We start from the raw sequence: 25943 nt of genomic DNA, 5'->3' as shown, positions 1-25943 counted from the left end.
AAATATCCCGAGTGGGAAGGGACCCACAAGTATTGTTGAGTCCAACTCCTGTCCCTGCATAGGACAACCCCAAAATTCACACCATGAATAGCTCATGGTGGTGCAGGATTTTCACCTCAGGTGACAATTGTGCTGGAAGAGATGTTTTTATGTGTTTATGCATTGCAAAGAACGGTATATGGGAAGCAGACCATGAGCTGGCTATAAGCAATTTTGCTCTGCTGAAGTCACTGTCAGATGCCTCATGAAGTTGATGGCAAAACAGAGTGGCTGACATGGACACATTCTGACACCAGCATGCTCCACTTTCAGAAATGAGTTTTCTTTGTGACCACGTATCACCGCGTGACAGTTTGTAATTTACTTCCCCCACCAAGCTCCTGGGGATGGTAGAACAGTGACAGAGCAGTAAATAAATACGTATACAAGCTTATCTGATTGTTATGCTTAAGAAGAGAGCAAATGTACTGAGATGAGAAGAACGAAAACTGTGTTTACCCAAGCTTGCCCCCAGTGACTCTGCTGAAGGGAGCAGCTCTCAGCACGCCTGTCCCAGTACCCAGCCGCCCTGCGGTGCCACCAACAGCCACAGGACCTCAGCCCAGTCCCCAGGTCACCCTCACCTGCATCTGGCAACGAGGAGGCAGAACCAGAAGATACACATTTGACCTCTCATGTCATTTTACAGCCCCAAAGGAAAATTCAAACATTTCACAGAAGATACAACCCTCCTTGTTAAAGAAGCTTGCTTTAAAATATCACTATAAAGTGGCGGGTGTTTGGCTGCGAATTTTGTGCAGCCAGCTAGCAGGACATGATATTTTAATAATGGGTGGCTTGGGACTTTCTGAAAAATCAGCCCTTTGAACACATCAAACTGAGCACCCAGAACTTAAAGCACTTAATGTATCAGCCAATTTAAAATGCTGGCCCTTGATTATGAAGTAAAGCTGTATGAGAATAGACAGAAGCTCCTCATGGGGATGACTTGATCTTCAGATTGAAAAGGCAAGAGCCCAGCAATATTTACTTATTCGGCTTTTAAAGAAAGTTGTGGGGTATCTTTTTTTTGTTTTGTTGTTTTTATTTGTTTTGTTTAATTGTTTTTTGTTGTTGTTATTGTTGTTTTTTTTTAAAACAGGCCGTGGCTAGCAGCAGCAAGGAACAAACTTCTCCTTAGTGGGCTATGCCAGATTATTTATCCAAAAATAGTTTAATTGAGGTACCACAGTATATGCAAAAGAACAGACAGGAATATTACATCTCTCTTCTGCCATAGCTGTATTTCCCTTGCTAATTGCTGAACCTGATTGAGGTCTGAAAACGCTTTGCAATATTGGAACTTAAGGGCTAAATTAAGCCCAAAATTTGAGGACATAAAGGGGTTTCTGCCCTCCCTCACTTTTCTGGGAATGTCTCAAAAAACAGAATCAGCATCAGTTAATATTAATTTGGACAACTAAAGACGGAATTAAGTAGCAGGCAGAGAAGATGACCAAAAGAAGAATCTTAACAAGAATGTATGGCAAAGCTTTAGCAAATCTAGGTCTTTACCAATAAAACCCAACGAAACAAACCTCCCATTTTCCTTCCCAGTGCTACTCCAGTGATGATAACAGAGATCTTCCCCAGTCCTTAGAGGTGAAAACTGCTGCAGAAGTTGGTTATTTTTGTGTTAGTGTCATTTGTAAATGATGACTTCATTTGTGGGCACTGAGTTAGCACAGAGGTTGATGTTGTAAAGTAAATAAAAATGCTCTTTAACCACTTCTTTCTGAAGGCATCAATACTTTGCAACATCAATGCCTCTTTCATTCAAGAAAAAGTGCAGGTCATGTTTCAGCTGAGCAGTCCTTCACTGACATTTCCCAGCTGAAGGCTCTAATGGACAGAAAGTGGAAGGAATTTTCATATATTTGTTGTTGGAGTGAGCTTTTTTGCAGAGGACTTCAAGATGTCACATAAATATTGCAGGCTCTTATTGATTTGTAGAATAGGAACTATATAGGCAAAGAGCAAAGAGAGTCTCTTTACACCAATAAAGCCTGGTATTGTTTCTCAGCTGGATTAAAGTGGAGTCACTTAAAAGAGGAGAAGCTATTTCATTCTTTATGACCTTACTGCTAAAAACAGCTTAAGGAAATTATCTATTTCATTGTGCATTCACACCAGCTTGAATCTCCAGCACACATACCTGTCAATGTGCACCTGGTATTACCCTGTACCTCCCAGTTTGTGGCGTGTCTGCCAGGCATATCTTTGTGGCTCCACAGAGGCACTGGCTAACACATCCTGTTAGAAACAGGAGGTTCCCTGTGGTCATTTCTGGTAAAATCACCATTTCCTAACCATTATTTTCCCACTAGCCCAGTAACATCCAAACTAACAGTCTTCCATGGAAATTTATTATTTTATAACAGGTTGGGCTAACCAAAAAGAGACATAATTAGCTGATAGGCTTGCAGCCTTATTAGAGGAATTTCCTAAAAGGATAGCTCTCCTTTATCCCTGGCCCATGTGCTTTCCCATAAGGAACAGTGGTGTGGCCTGTTACAAGCATACTTCAGCTGTGGCAGCATTCCCCAGCTCTGCTAATTGAATTCATCTCCTGTTACAAACATTTAAAACAGCTTCAACAGGGCATTTGCATTCTCAGTAAAACCTGCAGCATCTTCAGATATCTGGAGCTTATGTGATTTCACAGGCTTCCCTCGGGTGGCTTGGATTTTCATGCTTTATCATGAATAGGGAAAAAAACCCTATTTTCTTTTGTCACAGCCATCCCTGTTGTTAGAAGGTATAAGCAAGGGTTGAAAGGAGATGGGGGAAGGGGATATATGAGAATATTAAATACTTGACAAACATCCCAAATACACTTGCGCTATTACTGAGCTTCAGGAATGTCATTTGTGTAAACACTCCTAAACAAACCTGACTTATCATTTTCTTCAGCAATACAGCTGTGCTAAAACTATCCCACTACATATACATCATACCAGGTGTAAACACATGTACCAGTGCTTTGTCGAATGCAAAAGAATGACTGAAATGGCGCTTAAAATGCCAGGCTGACCTCTGGCCCAGCACCGAGCAGGCACACTTCCCAATTCTGTTCAATCTGCTTCTTTATTAGGCTGTGGATATACTGCAATCAGAGATTATAGGAGATACTACCTGGTGAAATCCCTCAGCCCTTGGGTTTTTTTTGTATTTGCTACATCTTAATGTTCCTTCTGCCCAACTGAACATCCTTTTGGGGGTTACCTGAATAGGGCTGATGACCAGCTTACGGCTCAGAGACCTGGGAACAAGTCCACGCACTGTCCCTGATCTCCTGTGTGCTCAGACTCCCCCTGCTCAGTCGCCTCCACTGTGCAAGAAGAATTATTATTAATAACAGCAAGGCAGCACCTGCCTCAGCCTGGGTGGGCAAGACCAGCAAAGTACATCTAGTTTCCTTGCCAAATTGGATGCAAAGGAAAAAAGAAAACAACTGTTTTCTCCCTGTCCATGTAAAGGTTTCACCATGGAGAAAGACTTTAAAGTGGAAATACTAATGGAAATTTGAAGAGCTCTAGAAAGTATCACCATCCATAAGAAGGGTTAGCGGGAGGCTATAGAAGTCATGCAATTTTGCAAAAAGTCTCCGGAATAGAGTTCTGCTAAAACAAATTATTAGGAAGAATACAGAGCTTTGCACATCATCACCTCCACCATTTACTGGTATACACTGTAATATGCCCCACTAGGTAACACACTGTAAGATTAAGCAGTCAGGCATAGTCTGAGAGGACAAAGCTTCAAGACGTGTTGCTGACCCCCTCTAGCTGCTGGCAGCTGAAGCACAGCTGTTAGCACAGCCCGGGACAAGGCTCCTGCTGTGGTTTTCCTTGCAGGGAAGAAACACCAATGCCTACGCATGAGCACTTGCAAGAATAAATAAAAAAAAAAAAAAAATAAAAAAAAACAGAATAAAAATGCAAAAAAAAAGCCCACCTGAGTCAGTCGTGGATCAAACAAATTTTTAGGATGTCAGCAGAATTTTAGAGTCAAAGTGCACCTTTCTGGAATTCAGGTGTCATGTGCATCAGCAACCATTGAAGCAGAGAGACAGGCATGCACTTTCTGACAGTCGACCGTTTGAGGGGATACCATTGTTCATTGAAAATGTACCCCGTTGCAACTTCTCCTTGCTACTGTTTTTTGGGGTGTGCTGGTGAGAGAAAGCAAAGACACTAACAGACAATGGGTGGGGTATTTTGGATAATTACAAATGCAGAGGACTTGCATCCCTGGTATCTTTTCAGAGTGGTTTAATACCGTTGACATCTAATGAACTTACATGTGACCGTCATGAGTAGCAAGCCAAAAATGCCTTTCGGTCACACTGACCTCATATACCACATTTAAACACAAACACGCCAAAATAATTATAATTACAATATTGCAGTAAAGTGTCTTCAAAAATATCCAGATTTACTATTCTGTTCTGAGAACATGTGCAGAGAAATGAGCTAACTATGCACTTGCCCATCTGAATGCTGACTACGGAGTTTATTCATCCCGGTTGCAAAAATCGTAAATAGAACAGGAAGGTGAATCAGAGGGTACAGTTTTACAGCTATAATTTTGCTTCCCTCTTCAGATCAGATGGCTGAGCTGAAAGAATTAAAGCCCATCAGACATCATACTGTATACGTGTACTCAAAATGCTCAGCAAGGGTGACACTCAATATAAGGTGAGCCAAATATTTCAAGGAAGATTTTGTAGGCTACTGTTTCTTATGCATATAACCATGCTAAGTAGTGGGTTGAAGAATAAATTGTAGCTGAAAGAATTCCTGATTGAAGTGCTAAACTTTATAGTTTTGAATTTTTTTTTTTCCATAGAGTTGTTTTTAACTAGCTGGGGCATTTAACTTAACAGCTCCGAGTTCACTTTCACCTGAGTTTTCCAAAAAATTGTTGAGAGTATGAGAAAGAATCACTAGTTTTGCTCTGTGATTCGCTCAAGAACCAGCACACAGCAAAATCAGATTCAGCAGCGGACTGCGATTGCCAGTTATTTGACAGGTGGGTTTATTACCAGACATGGCAATTTACAGACACAATCTGACATTTTGAAATGCCTGTTCTCACACTGCTGTAAATTTCTCACTGCAACTTACATCACATTTAGGAAACAATTCAGAAAGGTCTAAAATCAACCTGACTCCAGCTGCTTCAATGTCCCTTAAATCAAGACTATTTCACGTTAAGCAAAGAACCAATGAATTTGAAGAGTTGGTATTTTGAGAAGAAGCTGTTTCTATTAAGCCCTGCAGAAAGGCAGGAGGGAAGCAGGTTGCAGCCCTTCCTTCCAGCTCTCAGCTCTTTCAACTCTCTGCTTGGAAACCAAATGCAAATCTTTGACACCCTGAAAAAACCTCGGTGAAATCTCAGCATCAGTGCTAACAGCCCCAGTAACTGGAGCAGAGCAGAATTTCACACCAAGAGTACAAATCACACACAGAGTACAAACCCAATGAAGGGTCAGCAAAGTGCTCCCCCTTCCATCAACACCCAGATCTTGGGGTAAAGCACCAGTAACGAAGAACTGCCGCACTCTCAGCTCTTGTGAAAGCACAAAGAGCCTCCTTACTTGGCATAATCCTGCATCACAGAAACACTAATCCCTGGTCTGGAAGCGCTCTACTTCTGGACCCAATTTAAGGATTTCTAAAATCTGTTAAGTGACACGAACCACCAGTACCAGGGCACACAGTCACAGTCTTGGTCTCTGTGCAGCCAATGACAAACTCTTACCAAGCTGAGCAGGGGAATAAGAAGTCTTTCTGGTGTTGAATGCCAAGCCATTGGTAGTGTGCAGAAAAGAGGCTACTTGCCAGCGGTGTGTCTTGCTGGCCTGCAGGTATAAGCAAAGAACCTAAGTATGCCACTACCCAGGGGTGAAAAAAAGGCTGGGGATTCATGATTGAGTCTTTATCTTCTATTGTATTACTCAGCTGTGTTACTATAAAAATATTATTTACATTGTATTCTTAGTTTACTATCATCATAATAACATTCTATTATATTATATTCAGCTCCATTGTCTGATAATTGCCTACAAAGGACTCCCAGGAACCGGTGCAAGAAGTGGTGGGCTAAGAGTGGTTAATTTTATAGTTTTCTATTGCCACATTACATTGCCTTGACCTGTCCCAAGCAAGAAGACTGGAGGACGCTATTGTCCTCCAATTGTGCTTTGAAACCACGTCCTCAGCTAGGGTAGTGGTAAGACTCAGCTCTTTGTTTGCACAGCACCCAGTGAAATGAGGGCCTGAAGCCTGGGAGGGTTCATGGAGTACAAAGGACCACAGTTACCATCTAGTGGGTGTATTTCACTAAGAGCTTTACAAGACTCAGCACTACTTACCTCATTTGGCGTAAGAAAAAGCACTAAACACAAAAGCAATATCCCCTGCACCCAGCAGCTGCCTTGGCTTACTGCAAGGCTCTCTGGAAAAGGGGGAGGCAGAGGAGCTCCCCAGGGTTGAGGAGAGGCTGAAGGACTCCTATGAGCCTTGGGCAATCTCAGACCTGCAGTTCTGACTCTACTGCAGGCTCCCATCAAGCTCGAGATGATCACTGTATATCTCCGTGTCTCTATTTCCCCTCTATAAAACCAAGAGAGCATTTCCCTCCTCCCATGCACTTTCTGCCTCACTTACTTTATGACTATGGTTCCTCAGAAAAAGGGCACCCCTTTCTGCAGCATTTGTAGCTCCACTGAATCAAAATTGTGACTGGTCCCCTAGGTGGTACTTTAAAACAAATACCAATAGAAATCTTTCATAAACAATTGACTGACACCCCCCAGGTACCAGGAATGTGCTACAGCCATCTCCCAGAGCTCCCCAGACTTCCCCAGCAAATCCAGAGAAGATAAAGTACTCAGAGCAGAAGGCAACAATTGCTATTTCAAGGTAAAAGCTAAGATGCCAAAATTTGCCTTCCTGCCAAATGAAGAGATACATTTGCACATTTTTCTAAAAGAACATGTATGAAGATCTGCAATGCAAAAATCCCATGTGCAAAGTCTCTGGACTTCAAATTATAAAGCACTTTTTTATTTTCTTTTTTTATTCCTCTTTTCCTTTCATCCTAAAAAAAGGGATTTGAACACAAGTTCTTTGCAACTGAGGTCAGTGTGTAAAGCGCCGCTTTCTGCCGCAGACCCAAGAGTCCCCTGCAAGCGGATCCTAGAAATAAATATGCCTCTGTAAAACCCTCCAGCTTTGATAAAATAACATTTTGACTGAATTGTTATTTCACTCATAGCACGCTCACTAACTCCATTTCAGCTACAATTAAGTTAAAAAACATTACATCTCCAATCTTTTCTTCTGTTCTGTAAGCATCATAAAGAATTTTTAAGAGACGCAGCCTTTTTTGTTTAATCCTTTAGTAAAATGCTGTTAAATCTGCATTCTGACTTTGTAGTACAGTTACAGGCAATTTTATTAAAGTATTTATGATTATGAAGGGCATAATATGAAAATGATCCATCTTTCCTTTTTTCTACTGATTCATAATACAAGAATGGGAGTTCAAGCAATGAAATTACCAGTGTGCCAGTGTCAAAGAAATTAAAGATGCCATTTTACACCGCACGTGGGCACCTTATGGAATTTCCTGTTGCAAGATGTCTAAGTGTCAGATGGGACTGAACGGAACTGCAACTGGACAGCACAGTTACGAATGCTGCACAAACATGAAGATGCCATTTCCGCAGTGAGACTCCAAATGCTCTTTCCTGACCACGAAGGTAGAAGATGGACCTGCCCCCTCATCCACTCCTGCAGCAGAAGGTCCGTAACGCCATAATTGGAAAATTGCCCAAGCCTAAGGTGACATTATTTCATGCATGCACAATTTTCCTGTTTATCATTTGTAAGATGCAAAATTGGATGTGGTTGGCCTGATTCCAGAGTTCCTGTCTTCAAATGCTAATTACACTAGATATTACTGATAGCACTACTGCTACTCTGTACAGCTAACTGCATACCACTAGGTAATGAGTGATGAATGTGCAATCAAATCTGGAAGAGAGGGCGTTTTGCAAGCCTTTAAACCTCAATATATTCCACAAACACAGAAGCAACTCCACAATCAGAAATGCAAGACATAATCTAAGGCACCTTTCCCTCAGCTTTTATATGAAAGGAGGTGCTCTCATTCCCTAAATAGACCTCTGGGGCCTCAAATACAGAAGGTGAGGCCAGGCTGGTACCTGAATGAGGGACATTAACAAGTGGCTGCACGCCTGCTGTGTTACACCACAAGCCACAGGCAGGAGCGGGACACACCAGAAAGCAGCATGCTGCTTCAGTGGTTAACACACCTGGCTTAGCCAGTATGGAATCAGTGTTTCAAAACTTTCAAAATTCTTGGAATACTTGGCTTTCCCTGAAATGCAGAAATGCGAAATGATCTAGTTGATATCCTCTGACACATTTGATTCCAAAGGATGTAATTTAATTCCTTCTGAAACAGCCATGGGGAGCATTAAAGAGGCTCAAACCTTGAGGACGGAAGCCACAGCACCATCTGGTATGCGAAATGAGGGACGGCAGCCCCTCTGGATGGCAGCTGCGATGAAATGGAGAATCATCATGGTTGCTACACAGCTTTTTATGTTTCCTTCTCTACTGCTGATTGCTAAGAATCCCTCCAAAGACAACATTCATCAGAGTTTGTCACTTTGTCTTCATGCCCTCTAAAACACAGCATGCATCTCATTGGGGGGTGGGAAGCTTTATGGTTGACTAGGAGACTCACACCACCACAATACGTTGACTACAGATTCACAAGAACAAACACATACAACAAAACAGAGGTGGAGCTCTGAAAGAGAGAACCCCTCCAGCTCACTACAATTTCATTAATATCCAATAGAAAACAGGAGAATAAATGCAACTAGATCAGATGATGATCATGATTACAACCACACAAAGCTTTCTTCATTCCTTTAAACTAATAGTACGTGTTCAGCTTCTATACCACATTAGATTTTTTACAAAGCCACACTCTGGAGAAAGAATGAAATTAATTCCTGCAGGAACCAAGCCAATGGGCTTGTCCTTCACAGGTGAGAGGAAAAAAAAGAAAGAGAGAGAGAGAAAAAAAAAAAATCCCAAGTCTAGTATCGCAATGTTTGCATGAAATGCTTTGCTTTCAATGCTTGCCATTTTGCTTTCATTGCATCATTTTTTTTAACATGCATTTATGCACACTAAAGATTACATAAAAGTCATTCGGCAAAGATAACACACAGTAGGATTTGGAAGGGTGAAATCAAATAATCCTATCAGCTTTGCATTTAGTACTCTGCTAGAAAAAGGGACAAGATCTACAACATCCCTTTTGTTTACCTAGTGTAATTGCTTTTGAGCTTTCTTGAAAGTGGATTTGCTGAGAAACATTGTTTTCTCCCCAGTAAGGTCAGTCTTCATCCAAATACACAAAGTTCTGTGACCAGAGACAATAAGGGAGATAGAATAAGGCAACCTTAAAGGCCAATGACTCTGCTATTTCTTTCCCTGTACAAAACAAACCCCAAGTTACTGAACATCTTTATGATGTTCATGACCAACATTTTGTGGGATAAATGCAAAACTCTGGATTACAGGCTCACAAAGCTCATAATTACAGTAAACACTAAATGGATTGAAGTGTTATCACTGAAAGTAATTGTTAAAATGTAAATTGTCAAAATGTGAAATTTAACAAGCAGCAGAAAGCAAATTATTGTGAATAACTACTTTTCAATGTACTTTTCTAAGTGCTAGAACAAGAAATACTACCAACGAGCATTCTGGAAGAGAAAGAAGTGGTGTTACTGGTGTTTGCAAATGTCCAGCTTCCTACTTGCCCTCGTGCCACTGCTGGATCGGAGTGCCATTTGGGCACCAGGGAGAAACTAGAACCTGTGAGATCTGTTCAGTTTTTTGATGGAGGCAACTGGGGGAATGAGACTACCAACAGTTCACATTGTCCCAGAAATCACAAATCCTGATCCAAAGCTCTCAGAAGCCTGCAGGATTCTTTTCACTGACCTTAGCATGGCTGGATCAAATCCTTATGCACACTGTGGTTCCCAAGGCTGGAGGTGCTTAAAGCTTACCCTGTTCACGTTCACCAAATTGCTCTGCAGGGAGATGATTTATTTATTGCCTCAAAATCCTTCTTCTGTTGTTTAATGCAAGTAGTTTATCATTGTATTGAGGAGTTCACTACAGGCAAGAGAGAAAGCAATGATGCCTGGCACCCGCTCATGAAACACCTCTTTCTGATGCAGAGAAGGTGAGCTGGAGAGATCCTTTGCTGATGACCAGCAGTTGGGCCTCAGGAGAGCAGCGACAGACAGAAGATGACAGAAAAAAAAACTAAAGAGGGGGTGGGGGAAGAAGGATGGGGGTCCTAAGAAGAAAATGACAAAGAGAATCGGGGCGGGGGAAGGTAGAATTGACTTAGAAACAAATACTCAAGTCATGTTAAATCATCCTTTCAGGAGTACTGAATCTGGCAGAATTTTGAGGTGATCATGATCATAGCAACAAGGAACCTCTGGCTATTTCTGCAGGTGCTTCCACAGAGAGTGCCATTTTTATGTGACCGGCCAGGTCCTTGGAGGGCTCGTATGGCCAGGTCAGGCACTGCAAAGCCTCTTTGGCAAGATCCAGCTTCTGGCCATGAACCGTACCAATGTTCAGCAGTGTAACAAGGGATCCCCTCTTCTCCACCCAGCTGCAGGGATTCCTCCATAGATTGTATCCCACGTCTACTGGATTATGGGTTTGATTCAGGTAAAGATGTTCTTTATCTACATTGTTAAATCAAGTGAGAAGGTCCAGGGCAGTAGCAGTTGAAAACACGCTAAGTGTATGTTAGGGCTCCTCCACCTGGAGCACAGCTAACTGAAACTAAATCACATGGGTATTTTCCAAAAAAGCCACATTAGAAACCCACATATAAGCTACATCTGGCTGTATTTTCCCAGATAAATAAACTGCATTTGTTCCTCAGGCTATTGCCCCTCAGGATTATTTCCAGGGTTTTCAAATTACACGAGTAACTACATTCTTCCAAGTCTTTGCATCCTCTTCCTAATTAAAACATCTCTCAGACTTATCAAAGCAGAGATATTAGCATTCTGGGCCAGCTACCTTTCATTCCTAACAATTCCCTACATACCCAGAGAGAAAGCCAGGGAAAGGGAAATAAAAAGGAAAAAAAATAAAAATACAAAGACAGGCTCTCTCTCATATCCAAATCAAATCTGTTTTAGCAAGTATTTTCTAAGCTCCCCCTATCTTCACTGGCCATCACACTATTTTACAAAGCTGTCACCATATGCAAGATATTTGGCTTCAGGGAGAAAATGATCAAGATGAAAGAATTACTTACTTCACTTCTACCAGCCTCGTGAATCATTCATGTTCCTTACCTGAATCACAGCCAGCTGCAGTATCTGTCACATTCTGGATTTAAGCCATGTACAGTGTAACATTTACCAATGATCATTCAAAATATTCTATTAACCCCCCTTCAAATACACACATTTTATGTTGGCACAGAGTACAGGAAAAAAAACAATTTATTGTACAATTCTGCATCTTGCTGAAGTGGCATAGTTTTAGCTGAAAGCTATAGAGCCTTCTCTACAAGCTAGTATTGACTCTGTTTATTATTTTTCAAAAGCTGTACCAAAGGATAAGACACCATTTTCCCCTGGACTTCAGCAACAGCAGGTTTTAGATGCTCAAATGGAAACCACAATACATGGAAACCACTAGTAAGGAAGCCTGTACCTCTGATCAGACTACCAGAATAAGCCTTAGCAAGGATGTTTACATACTGACGAGCAGCTGTCAGCTATGCGAAATGCCATCTAAAGATCACAAAGTTGCTGGAAATGCTCCAAGTTCACCTTGCAAACTATTTAAACTCAGTTCTGCAGAATCTGGATGAAGTTTTACATTGTCTAACAGAAAAATCAGCACTCTGGAGTATGCCCTGCACACCTCAGTGTCTGCTTTTAAAAACTAGGTGTATATCCTCGGACCCGTGAAATTCTCTCTCCCAACAAAAATCTCCACCCAAAACCACACAGATACTGTTTTGAGGCTTTTAAAAATCTTTTATAACTAAGGTGCTGCCACATTTACATGCCTCAGCAGGTCAGTTCTGCCCTGAGGCGTTTATGCTGGTGCTGGACACATCACTCCTGCAAGCACAGGTCTCACTAAAGCAGAGTGAGACCAGCACATGTTGAGCTACCCAAATTTTTATTGCAGTAATGGGATTACAATGAGGATTGGTTCAAAGATGTAATAAAGTGTTCGCTTAAAGCTACTAAAAATAGTTACTTTGCTGTCAGATTATTAATCGCCTGTCATAATATTCTTAGAGGTGATTATAAAAAGTATATTTCTACATAGTCAGAACGCCTTTCTGTCACACACCGCGGTAAATGAAGAGCCAGCAATAGAAACCCTGTCACCACACAGAAACACTGCCACCTCTTGCTGATCACCAGGCAGACAGCTGCCAGGCATATACTCCAAACACTGCAAACACCAGGTTACCTGTTCTAAACCTTAATGACGGAGATGTTCTCTAACGTGACTGTGTCTCACGTTATAGGTAAAGGCACACCTCGTTCATCTAAGGCAGGATAATTCGCTAAGCCACGGTTACCCACTTTTTGGCCTGAGCTCTGGAAAACTCGATCTCTTTCAGACACATGATTTTGGTGTTTCATTGCTGTAGTACCAGAGACATCAGCAGTTACTCCCAACACTGACAACATAAAAGCAGATTTCATCCTGGGAGACCACAGAAAGATGCAGCATGAAATGCTACAAAGCCTAATGTGTTTTCTTTATGCATAAGTTGTGGCTAAACCTCCCGTAAAAACACAGAGTGAAGCAGCATGTCCTGAGCTGGTGCTGGTGTCCCAGCCCCACTGAACTCTGAGACCCTGTGCCCAGGCCTGCCGAAAAGCTTCACCCAGGCAGGGCACTGCCAGTCTTTGGCGATGGCAAAACACAGATTTCTACTGAAAACTCCATCATCTCACTCACTGAAAATGAATAATTTCTTTCATACTCTTCATGAGTCAGTTAATAGCGTATTTTCCCCCTGATTAATACCAACACAATCATGGTAAGGGCAAGAGTACATTTTATGTGTGGGCTGGTTAATCTTCGTGACTATTTTGCAAGGCATCTGGGTCTACTACTGAGGCATCCAGGTATTCACTACACTTCAGCAGCGCGTAATGAAGGTGTAAATCAATACTGCAAGTTTGGGGATTCTAGTTCAGCGGGAATAAGAAATTGTGTCAATGGAACAAATGACCTGTTCCAAACTTCTGGTTATGATACATGATGGGAAATGTTAAATAAATAAATAAACGAACAAACAAGGTAAGGAACATTAAAAGACAACAGCTATCTTAAAATAGTATGTCCTTGAAATAGAGAATAAGAGAAAAATGTTCATTCACTTCAGGTAAGACTTCTACTCTATCAAAAACTATATTATATACTATCTCCCCAAAGTAAATTGAAATGAACACCACAGATTCAGCTCCTGAAAGTCCAGGTATTTTTGATATATCTCACCATGCTCTGTCAGTACTGGAAGCAGCTATCACAAAATGCATGTAACACTTTGTCACAGGCCATAAATTCACTGAGGTTCTGGTTTCCAAACATTTCTGAACTTGCAAACCTGATTCTTTGGCAAAATTGGTGCAGTAAAACCTTGTTTTTTTAGGAGCAGGCCATTGCTCCTCCATGTGCAAGCAGTGTTAGCAGCCAATTCAAACACGGCTCAGAAGGAAAACAAAGTTTACTGATAGCAACCACCTAACGTCACACTTTGCTGCTTGAGGAAGGAAACCACCAGAAAGAGGAACTTTTACCTCCTTTGAAGGTGTATTTTTCATACGCTTGCTGGGCAGCTTGTTCACAGGCCTCCATGAGCTCTGGGCTCTAGCACACCTCATAACACATGCCTGCCATTTCACACTTCTTCACAGCAGCCCTAAAACAGCCACAGGATGGCCCTGCCATGGTGCAGGTTGCTGGGGTGCCCGTTTCACTTCAGAAGAGCATTTTTCCCCATTCTTCTTTCCTCAGAAAAGCCCCAAACACTGGCTCACCCCACAAGCCCCACACCCACAGAACCAGGAGCCATTTTATGCCCTTTTCCACTAGGAAAGGGGGACCCATCTCCCCAGCCTTGCACCACACAATGAGGAGGTGGCTGCCGGCCTCAGTGCTGACTGACCTGTACACTTGTGCCTTTCCAAGGCCAAATCCTGCATGGATGTAGCCAGCCAGGTCAGGAGAAGGCAGAGGTCCTCAAGGTCTCAACCTGCAGACTTGTGCAGAGCCACCCTCAGGCACCCACCAAGGGGACAGTGTTACCCAGGCAATCCCTTCACTTGTGAGCACAATAGGCCCATGCTGGGGACCCTTCACATGGCACCCACACCTCCTGCCTGCAGTGGACAATGGCCGCTCTGAGAAGCTGAGTGTACACCTGAGCCCACTTGGGTAAATTAGGTAAATTAGGACAGACCCCACACCTGCTGCTGCACTGCAGCAGCTCCCACACCCAAACCACCCCCTGCTCTTCCTGTACATGCCCCATCTCATGCACTTGCACCACTTTCTGCTTCTGCACCCACACTGCCTCCTGCTTTTCCATCACCTCCTGCTGCTCCTGAACCTGCACCACCTTCTGCTCCTGCTCACACTCCTACACGTGCACCCAGAAATCCTGACTCCAAACAAAGGCCATCCTCAGGACAGACAGCTAGAGACCACCAGTGACCCTTGTGTGCCCCTGAGGTGCCTCTTCCCAGGGGGAAAACCCAAAAGGGGCCAGCTCAGTGGCTTTCTCTCAGCAGCTGGGGAGCATCGCTGGCAAAGCAGCTTGCTGGCTCATATGAAGCAACCTTGTGTCTGTGAATTTACCACATTTTTCTTTTGTGTTTCTCTGCATTCCGATTTTACCTCAGGAAGCATACTGTATTTTTTGTTACTCTAAACTGCAATTAAATAAAAAAAATGACTTTTTTTTAGTCATCTTTGCTGATGTATCTTAACCTCCTTAATGCATACATAATTCTTATCTCCCTCCCGCACTTCATTAACTTGACTGGCATTACAGCAACTGCTGGGACTCCCTAGCCTTTTCCTGGTCCACCAAACAGCATCTGGCGCTGTGCCACAATTGGAGCTGCAACACTGCAAAGCCAGTCCTACAGCCCCTCTAAACAACCCTGACATGGGAGACCCTTTGCAAAGAGACTAACTACGATGCCATCGCAAAACGGGGCTGCTTGTTCCCTGCCTCGGAAAGCCAATAAGCAGAAGCAGCGCCATTATTCCAGGTCTATGTTATTAGTCAAACCTGTAATTAAAAACCTCATGGTTTTTAATCTTACCTGCTTACCTTCTCTTTGAACACACCAAACAAACTGGATTTTGAGTCTCTTTTGCACATCTATGATTTGAGGCATCAAGAAGCAATCTCATGGGTTGAAGCTGATGGATGTCAAAACATCTATCTAAATGAAAAAGAATATTAAGATCCACAATCAGAAAGGGTTTGGGCTACTAAATAGTATTTGGGTTTGTAGAATGGGGCATAGAGACTTCCACATAGAGACTTCCAGCATAGAGACTTCCAGTGAAGTTGTTCTTGAAAACAAAGTTGATTTAAAAATAATTTGCAGTTGTGGTTTGTGTTTTATTTTGTTTTAATACCAGGGTAGTCAACACTGGGAGAAATTATTCAGGCAAGCAATAGGTTATTTATGCCTTCAAGTCAAAACCAAACACTTTTATGGATTTACATAGTTAAGCACAAGTTATCAGGCTCCACACAGGCCTTAGTGGTTGAAATGCAGCAACTGCAGCATGGAGTAAGAGTAAATGGTCTTTGCTAGCTGCAAGAGCCATACACTGATATCCCAGCAAGTTTGCCCTCCAGCACCCCGCTAGAAAGCGGCTCCCAGGCAGATTAAACACTTTTCCCATCGACTGTGGTGGGTGTAACTGCGTGGCACATTCTTACACAAAACCCACCTTGCTGTGATTTCACATTTTCCCCTATCCCACAGCACCAAGGAGCATCAGGACCTCCACATTCCCACGGGACCCGCAGAGAGAAGCAGCCAGCGCCAGACACTGCAGCCGCATCACGCGTGTTCTGCAGGGCGGTTGCTCGGGTCTGGAGGAGCACTGACCCCTGTGCTGCCCAGGGGGCACGTCAGCTGCTCTCCTGGTGTGCTCACCCCAGCCCAGTCCCCCCAAATCCTGCTGGGGTGCAGCGAGGCGGCACACAGACAGGAGCTGAAGCTGAGCGAGTGCAGGCAACCAGGAGATTCACTTCAAAAGTGCACTCATGACCCCAGCTGAAATGCTCATGTAGATGGAACCAGAAACACTTTCAAAGTGGAAATGAATTAGAACTGGTTGAATTAGTCTCTGTGAATAATTTAGCCGCTACATTTTGCATTAATTGTTGAATAATTTATTCACAAATACATTTTCTCCATTATTTGACCTCTGCTGCAAAGTAATGAATGCTATTTGGCAAATAATTTACTGTACAATATTTATATGAATACATTAATTCTGAATATATTTCCCTATTACCACATTACTTCCAAATTCACTGTTTGAGTGATCTCAGCATAGACAGCCGTTAGCCATCATTTATAAGTCATTCCTACAGTCTGGTCTGGTTCATCCTAATTCAACTGTCCCAGTGCATATTCCAAAATATCTGAGGCTGTTCAGGGCACGAGTGAAGCCTGGAGACCTGTTGGAGTAAACACAGTGATGTGCAGGCCAGTGCAGTTGTGGGTTGCCAGATGGGATGAGCAGAAAATATGGGAAATATTTGGACAGAGGGTTTTTTGGAAGGCATCTATAACTATCCAACATCTCACTGAGATTTGACAGGGACTAAACACATAATTCCAAGGCCCTTAAAACCATGGCATTTGCTGAAATCTTTTTTACCTTTTTAAATATTTTTTTCTTCTTAGTACAATGATACAACCTGTTCTTTACTTAAGCACCAGGGCAGCAGGTTTCACAGTTAGAGTCATGGTCTAGAAGACAGACAAAGCCCGTGCTGCTTTACAGACATCCTGTTACTTGGGTATTTAGGATAAGCAAGGGGGAAACTGGCTGCAAATATCTGCTTGAAAAACTTGTAATCAACATGCACCTCAGAAACCTCTCTGAAAACAACCTTTGCTTTCTTCTTCTGGACATGAATAACACACTAACACACCATCAAGAAATTGTGCTGGATTCAACTCTGCCTTCATGACAGCTAGAGCAATAGAGAAGCAGCAAGGTGCTGCTCTACACATCCAAACACAGTGAAAGAACATTTAAATACCTAGACAACACCTTCTTGAAATGAAGGACGGTTCACAGATCATAAATCAAACATATCAAAGTTATTTTCTTCTAACCATGCTCTCAGGAATTTGAATCCAGCAGTTCTCCTGGACAACAGCATCAGTAAACACGAGCTACACAAGCCCTGTGGCTGGAGGGCTCTCCATGACTATTTGGCTGCAATTCTCACAATGAAGCAATGCATCAGCAAAGCCAGGGAGAAGCTCTGCAGGATTTTCTCACCTTTTATTTGTCACATTTTAATGAAAAGTTAAAATATTAGAAAAATCTTTAGTGCTAAGTTTGCTTAACCAAACTGACAGTTAAAGCCAAGAGTTCCCTGCTATTTTCAGTCACACTGACAGCTGAACATTTTTCTGGGGGAGGACAGCATATTTGACATAAATATTTAACCAAAAACACCCCTGTAAACATGAAGATTGGTGATTTTGAGCCTCTTCTACATTTAACCAAGCCAACTGCTTGTTGGACTGGCATCAGTGGATTTGTGATTTTCCATGTTCATAAATCAACAAACCATTTGGGACATGGAATATAATCAAAGGGTTTCACACTCTTCTAAGCCGCTTTTCAGCAGTGCTACATGTGGATACCACAGAGCTTATCCATGCTGCTATCACCTACTCGATGGCTACTGTTCCCTGCTGGGAAAGGAAGCACAGGAAAATCCTCCTACCCTGTAATTTAATACCACCATTGCAGGCTGAAATACCTCAGACAGCACCTCTGGGAATGGGTATAAAGAAGAGACAGAGCACTGTGTACATTTGGGATGATTTCATCTCCGTCATCCAGAGAGTAAATGTTGACTGAGACAAGACCTTTATCCTGCAGGGATCAGGTATATTCTCTGCCTTTCTTGTACCTTATCCATTCCGTGTCCTGAGCAGAGAAAAACAATCATTTCCTTCCCGGATTTTGAGCTTCTCTTGGCCTGACTTTGAACAGGCACCTGCTTTCACACCATGGCCAGTGCTGCTCAGGAACTGAAGAGCTTCTCCCACCCTTTTTTTTTTTTTTAATCTTCCCCAAAATGTAATTGTTTAATGAAGTTTTTTTCACTTTCCTGTGAGGAACAAAAAATCAGTCCTTCTGGTGACTCTCCATTTGGAGAAGGCTTGCTGGTCTACTGTCTAGAGCCATGCAAGAGAAAGAGAGCCATAAAGCTGTAGAGTGTACCTGCAGTTCATTGAAGATGCTTTGTTTGTTTGTTTGATTTTTCCCCCCACCCTGGGAATCCCTTGCCTTTCCAATAATAGTTCATATCATTTATTCAAGTTCAGATGGGAGAGAAAATATTATCTGTTCCACATACACTCACAGATAGACATGGTTGTAAGGGATGATTGCTGGCTTGCAGCCAGCTCTGAACACAGGCATGGCTAAAAGCTTGGAGAGCCATCTCTAGTACCATCCCTTATGCACATCACGGAGTGTGTAATTAGATGACAGATCTTGATCTTCACACAACAGGAGTCAGGTGTATTTTTCATTTATTTTCCTTCCCATGCATTGCTTTTCTAGTCTTTGTTACTTCAGTTTTAATCCATCGTGTCCATTATTCCCTTCTAAACAATTTATCTTGCAACTTATCTGCAGATGGAAGAAGGTGAGGAAGAGGTGGAAGGATTTGCCACTCTCATTTTTGCACCTGCTTATTCACACCTACAAAGTGCTCGTTTTTCATGCTCATTCTCTCGTGTCTCTTTCAATTATAGGCAGTTTTCTTCAAAATGTCATCTCTAAGTAGCTTCCCAAGGAAAGGCTAGCTGCTTTTTCTTCCCTGCATTCCTCTCTTTCACAGATACCATTAATGTTATCCCTTGGGATACCTTTGGAAGACCTTAAGATGCTCTTCCCCCAATACAGACTATCTATTGTCACTTATTCTCTGCTTGGGGTTTGTGTGGCATTCCCCCCCCAAAAAAAATCTAAATGATAATAACTTACATAACATTGCATTTGTTAGAAAATTGCACCAGTGGCAAAGGCCACAAAAGAGGTGGTAGTTACAAGATATAGAGATCTTGAGATACTCCAGTAAAAAGGGACACATTTCTCCAACAATGAACTAGTTTCTTACAGTTTTTCAATTCCATTTGGTCCCAGTCACGGCTACACATGATGCACTGATCCCAGGTCTGGATCTGGGGACAGCTAAGGAGTACAAAGTCTTTAACTGACATTCATGCATGCATCACAAGATAGTCTTTTTAATAAACCAGAAATTATTACAGAGGGGTGAGCAATTTTTTTTTCTGGGTTTGCTTGACCTGGTAGTGCTCACTCTTACAGTGGCCATGATCATGCACAGTGTAACATAGTATAACATCTCATTCCCTCAGGAAACAGAAAATATGCTGATCCACTTCTTTACTTGGCACAAGCAAATCCTGGGCTAGAAGCTTCATTTAGTAAACAGTCAGAATTACTCAGCCCTCATTTTCTACTAGCTAGGTCTTTTTCAGCTTTATTTCTTGAAGACACTGAGGACAAGAAGCCATCAGCCTCTTGAGCATCTTCCTTCCTTCCTGCCAAGGTTAGGGTGCCCTTGGTCCTGACTGGACGGACGCAGCAGGCTTCACAGCACTCCATATCTGTTTCTCCTTTCCACATTTGTCTACGTCCTTCCTTGTTCTCCAATAACTCTATCACCTGGGTTGGTTTTGACAATTCTTTCCTACATGTTCAATCTGATTTAGTTTCCTTATATTTCCCCAGGGACTGAAATTGCTGTTCATGCCCCATTTAGTTTCCTTTTAGAGAGAACAGCACTCCGTGTAAATGTAGTGTCCCCAGCCCCTGGAACAAGAAGAGGAGTACGGAGCAATTTCAAGGCTGCTCAACTTCTTTGGCTCTTACTTTGTTCCCTTTCATACTGCTCTTCAAGGAGGATCCCCCACTAGACGTACATAATTCAGATAGAGCACCTATGTGATTTCTCTCATTTCATGCATTCTTTGCATTGTCTGCTTGAAAACACAGCCCCGTCACAGCTTTTGTCCCCTTGTGCTCAGCGATGAGATGTCACAGACTTTCAACCACACAATCTCACCTTCCAGGGAAAAAAAAAAAAAAAAAGAAGAAGAAAAATAAAAGATAAAAAATTCTTCAGGCAAGTAGGGAGCATCAAGTCCTATAAAAAAGCAGGATGTGTTTCTTAATCACCTGCAAGAGCCGCAGTTCCTTTTGTACTCTTACGAATTACTTGTTTAATTTCCTTTTTTTCCGGCCACCAAATGTTCAGCTGACAGGACAGCAACAGTTTCTCATTACATCTGGGGAGACAGGCAGTACTCAATGCAAACGCTTTGCATGTGTCCAAAAGCACTGAGACGAGACATGCAGGTCTTCAAAGTCCAGCTTGATTTTCAGATCCATGCAGCTCACCTTGTGTCGTGGTCTGGCCTTCTGCTCTCTACTTCTGCCTCATCTGCTGGGGATTCTGCTTCGGCAATACAACACCTGAAACCCTACATGGTAGATGCCATTACAGAGGCTTATTTACAAATGCTTGCATTTTCCCAGATTAAATTTCCTGATCCAAGATGGAAAATACGGTGAAGCCTTATAATAAATACCAAACCAGTAACTCTGGAGTGCTCCCAGTTAAGGCCAGTGCCCCACTTCTCCCCATGAACTGTCGGTGTGAATGAGCTGGATTGGAGCATTTTGGTGAAGTACACACTTCTCTTGCAGGCAGGCTTTAGAAATGTAAATGCGTGTAGGAGGATCTGTGCTTCAGGCTGGAACCTCGAAACAGAACAACTTTTAATTAATTTTTAAAAATACTGCCACGGGCTCCTCTTAAATTGATGAGAAGCGCATTCTACTTTGCTTTACAGAAATGCATTGTATATTACAATTAATCTGATTAGGTGGGGGGAAAAAAGCCAGCTGTGCTTCTAGGGGCTTTAAATATGTCCTTTTAAACAGTATTTAAATAGAACACTGTTTATGTCAACCCACTTTAATATGAGGTAAAGCACATTTAAACAGTAATTTTAAAATATCACAGAATTATTATATTATTGCAGCTCTCTTATGAAGAGACCTTAGAGAGGAAAAAATTTCTTCACAAAAACAGCTGCCACCAAATTGTAATTTACTGACTCTGAAAGTGTTAAAGAATTACAGCAATTGAGATTTAAGATTATCCACCAAGGAAATGAGCCTTCCAACCTGTATCACAATGTATTTGGTTACAATTTAATTTCTGAGGGAAATTATATTAAAAAAAAATCACATAAATCTTTTCAAATAAAGAAAGATATACTGGGGAATCAGGATGGGATTATGTCTCCTGGCCATTACTTCCATCCAGAGGACTTTATTTTGCAAAGCAGATGAATAACCTTACCCATGAGCAATGAAAAGCCAGTTCATCACTTTAAATCGATGGTCCCAGTTGACTTAACTGAGCTTTGGAAAAGGCTCCTAGGGCTAGACTGATGGTGAAGGCTGCCCTGGTTAGAGTGTTTGGGCAAAGGATCAGAAGCCCAGCCTCGCTTTTTTTTCCAATCTACTGTATTGTGTATTTGTTTGCTAATGGAAGAAGACTGCTATTAATGAGAGAGATGAAATTGTTACCCAGCCATGTAGTCTGGATATTTGTCCCACGGAAACAAAATCAAACCTAACATTTAAGGAATGACTCTGACACACTCTCCTCAAAGAGGTCAAGACTGGAAGCATGATGAGATTGTGAAGAGAAGGTTAAAACTGAGATAAAACTGTAAGTAACCAAGAGTGTTTAGGAGAAGAATCCCAATGTGTGGCCAACCCATATGTGTCATAGGAACGGACTGAAAACTAAAAAGAGGTAAATTGTAATTTGTGTTGAGTAAAATGACTAAGTGATCAATAAGTATTTACAGAGCAGCAGCAGCACTTACAGGTGTGTCATGCTGAGGAGAATCCTTCTTTTTTGCAAATGGCTGGACAGACAGTGGCATTCAGGAATATTGAGCTAGGTCTATTATTTGTTTCTTTTTGGTGGCCCCCATCACCTGATGGTGACAAAACCAAGGCAAGGTTATATTTTGTTGCTGCTTTTGTATTTTCTTCTTTCCCATTAGCTTCTGAGCCACAAGACCTAAGGCTCTTTGGGGTATCTGGTGTCAGCTGGGGAACTCTCAAGGTAACTGTTGCTGCAACATGCAGAAAATCTGGCCCCTGGTCTATACTCCCAGGCCCACCCATGCTTTTACTTATTTCTTCAAACCAAACTTAAGCCACTTTAAACAGCTACACACAGCACAGTTGATCAGTTAATACCATGGAGGCTCTTAGATCATCTTATAAAAGATAGTACCTGTAGTTCACGAGACACGTTGCTATATATTTTACCCAGTGCAACATGATTCATCAAACATTACCGTCTATAGCCCAAAGACCAGGAGAAGATAACAAGCAATAATAATGAAAGCCTACCTTCTTGAAAAAGTATAGCACTTGTTTCACACCAGCCAGCATACAGTGCAGGAAATCTGCACGAAATACCTGGCCCTGCTCATTTGTTCAGATCTTCTGATCAGAGACCTACAGAACCAACTCCTGCCTCTTAGAGAAAGATATTGAATAGCTTGTTAGATGCATCCTACTTTCTAAAATCATGGAAATCTAGAACAGTTCAAACCTCCTCACTAATGATTACAGTTTTAATCACTTCCATTTTGAAATTCAAATTGGACATAACACTAGTGCACCTATAATTATCTTTACAGAAGTGAAGATTTTCATTATGCTAGGGCACTTTACATATATCAGGAAGATAAATTACAAGATTCAGGGATCAAAAACTGAAAATTTAGAAACTCAGGTTCAAAGTAAGATTCACAATTCTAGTAGTGAAGACAATTAACTACAGGAACACAGGAATGTGATGGATTCAACTCTGCTATAAGTGAAGATCAGATGACTTTCCCAGCGGTCTGTGGTAGCTCACATATTAGACAGGAGCAAAAGAGGAGTTACTGAATGTCATTTTTCACTTTGTGTTATATGTGATGTTCGAATAATTGCAATGACTCCTCCTGCCTTTATTCTTAACAATTGTTATCATAAGCAGTCCATGTTTAGATGCTTCATCATAGAATAAACTTTGAGGGAAGAAGTTAAGTTAAACTCTAGAGCTGAGGTGAAAACACCAGTACGTGGCACACTGCTATTTAAAGTTGTAAAATTGTTATGTAAATATTGCACTATCATTCATTATTATAAAGCAGACAGTAGCACAGGAAGCAACACAGCAAAAGGTATAAACTGTAATTGCATCACTAGGCATCCCTTATGCCTCCAATAAAGTACTGGAGTTTAGTTTCTGCTGAGAGGGAGAAAAGCTGATACTGTTCTGGTTGATGTTGCAGTACAAAGGAAGCAGAGAATCCTCATCTGCTGACAAAAGAGACATAAGCTCTAATGAAGACAAGCTTAAGAAAAAAAGAACCCCCTCCCAGTCTAATAGCCTGAAGGCTTCTTAACTAAAATGTCTGAGAATGAAAACAGATCTGTTTAATTAATGCTGAGCTCTAATCGTTAACAGCAATTACATAACAAAAACTGTCTCCAGACAGGGATTCATGCACCAGGAAATTAGATACAGTAGACAAAACAATACTTAAAGAGCTGAACATATTTGCATCTGGAACAGTGTCTAGTACATTTACGCTTGTGTAAATGCAGGATTGTATCCTTCAATTGTGGCACGGACAGACCACCTGGGCTGCTTATCTTTGTGATGCTGGACTTTGAACATGATCTGTGATGTTCACCACTATGGCTTGCTCCTATCCCCATGATGAAGCCAGAAGCTGCTGTTTCCCATTATTTTCTTGTAATGGGTTTGACTTATCTGGTGACTGAGTCAGCATTATGTGAGTAGCATGAGCCACAGCAGAAGGAGCAGCTGCTCACAGTATCTTCTGAAGCAGCACTGAGGAGGTATCAAATGAAGTCACGAAGTAACAAATTCAGAATACATGAAGGGAGAGACGTACTTCAAATATTGCAGAAGGCTACTAGACACTACACAATATACAGAGATTCCAAAACTGATGAAATAGCAACGTCATGGATGCAAAAGGAAATACAATGCTTCTGAGTTGGAAGTTGGAGCTGCAAATGCCAGAAAACAGCATGAAGACTGAGAAAGTAGGGAATGATGGCCTTGTCTTATCCATTCCTGTTGCCTGACGCTGGCTATGGCTGCACATAAGACACAGAGTTCCTCTCTCATATACCATTGGGCTTCACTGTAATGCTTTCAAAGAGCTGAGTAACTTGATTACTTGGTGGATTTATGTAACTCATGGCAAACGCTGGGACCATTTGCCTCGTCACAGTTCTGTCTTAGTTACACCTTGAGCCCTTCGCCTTCTGCTGGTGCAAAGCTGAGATGCTCTTCAGACAGAAAATGCGACCCCTGCCTCAACAACTGCAGTGAGCTCCGCTCTCCCGGCAGGCCTGGAACTGCGGCCTGCCTGCAGCTAGGATGATCACATCCCTCCCTTGCACCATAGCAGATCATGAGTCATTACGGGGCCCCTGCAATCCTGGCTCCCTGAGCTCTTCTTAAAAGAGCACATCTCTCTGCTGGTACACAATCTTCACTTCCAAATATCTGTACGGCTCCCTCGCCCCCCTCTTTGCTCCCAGCACCTTTGTTCCCAGGGGCTGCTCTCCCTGGATCCAAGTGTAACAGAAAAGACTGAGCCATCCTAAAGCAAACAAACCAAATGGATCATTTCCTTATCTGACTCAGATCTCTGCAATGTGCAGAGCTTAAACCTCCTGCTGACTGGTGGTCCCCAGGCATCAAACTTCAGCAGTGTCTCAGAGAGATATAATATTTGATGTTATCAAGAAACTGCTGCTCTGCTGTGGCTGACACGCTACCCATCAAGCAGTTGCTTCCACACAGCCTAACATACCACCCTGGATTAGCTCACTCACTCCCTTCATAGCTCTTAAAGATGCTTGTTCAATTTGGGTTGTTTGGCCAGAATTGTTTGTCTCAGCTCACTATGCAAGGCAGAAGCACTCTCTCTCCCTCCCTCTCTAGTTATATTTTCTCAATGCACTCCCTTCCCCCCACAAGAAAAAAAAATCAGAGCAGAATTTTGCTCAGTCCATCTTCTCCCTTCTGCCTCCTGCTCCCGGTTCGCAGCACAAAAGCTTTCCTTTCAGATTTCTTGGCCTGTGACTGACAAGCAATTACAATAAGTAATTTCATTTCAGTGGAAGATAATAAAATGTGATACCATAACTACCCACAGAGCCTCCGAAGTATTCATGTTCACTCTAATAACCTAGTGAGATGCTGTTAATCTTGACAGAGGCTGCCCAGCAGGTGCTGGGGAGCTGAATCTTCATATTCCTTCACTGTTTGATGATCCTTCCACAGGGAAAGCTCCAAGCTGTTAAAATGCAATGGCCCTG

General features: G+C 42.2%; 1 long non-coding RNA gene across 1 annotated transcript in view; it reads right to left on the bottom strand.

The window, feature by feature from the left end:
* Window positions 1-14645, bottom strand: part of LOC135579971 (uncharacterized) — a 45596-nt gene extending 30951 nt beyond the window's left edge. The window contains exon 1 of the long non-coding RNA XR_010473912.1: window positions 14344-14645. This is a non-coding gene — a long non-coding RNA (uncharacterized LOC135579971). The remainder of the gene's footprint in view (window positions 1-14343) is intronic.
* Window positions 14646-25943: the final 11298 nt, after the last annotated feature.

This window comes from Columba livia, chromosome 7 (assembly GCF_036013475.1).
Source record: "Columba livia isolate bColLiv1 breed racing homer chromosome 7, bColLiv1.pat.W.v2, whole genome shotgun sequence".
Lineage (NCBI taxonomy): Eukaryota > Metazoa > Chordata > Aves > Columbiformes > Columbidae > Columba > Columba livia.
This window is presented reverse-complemented; position numbering and strand designations above follow the sequence as displayed.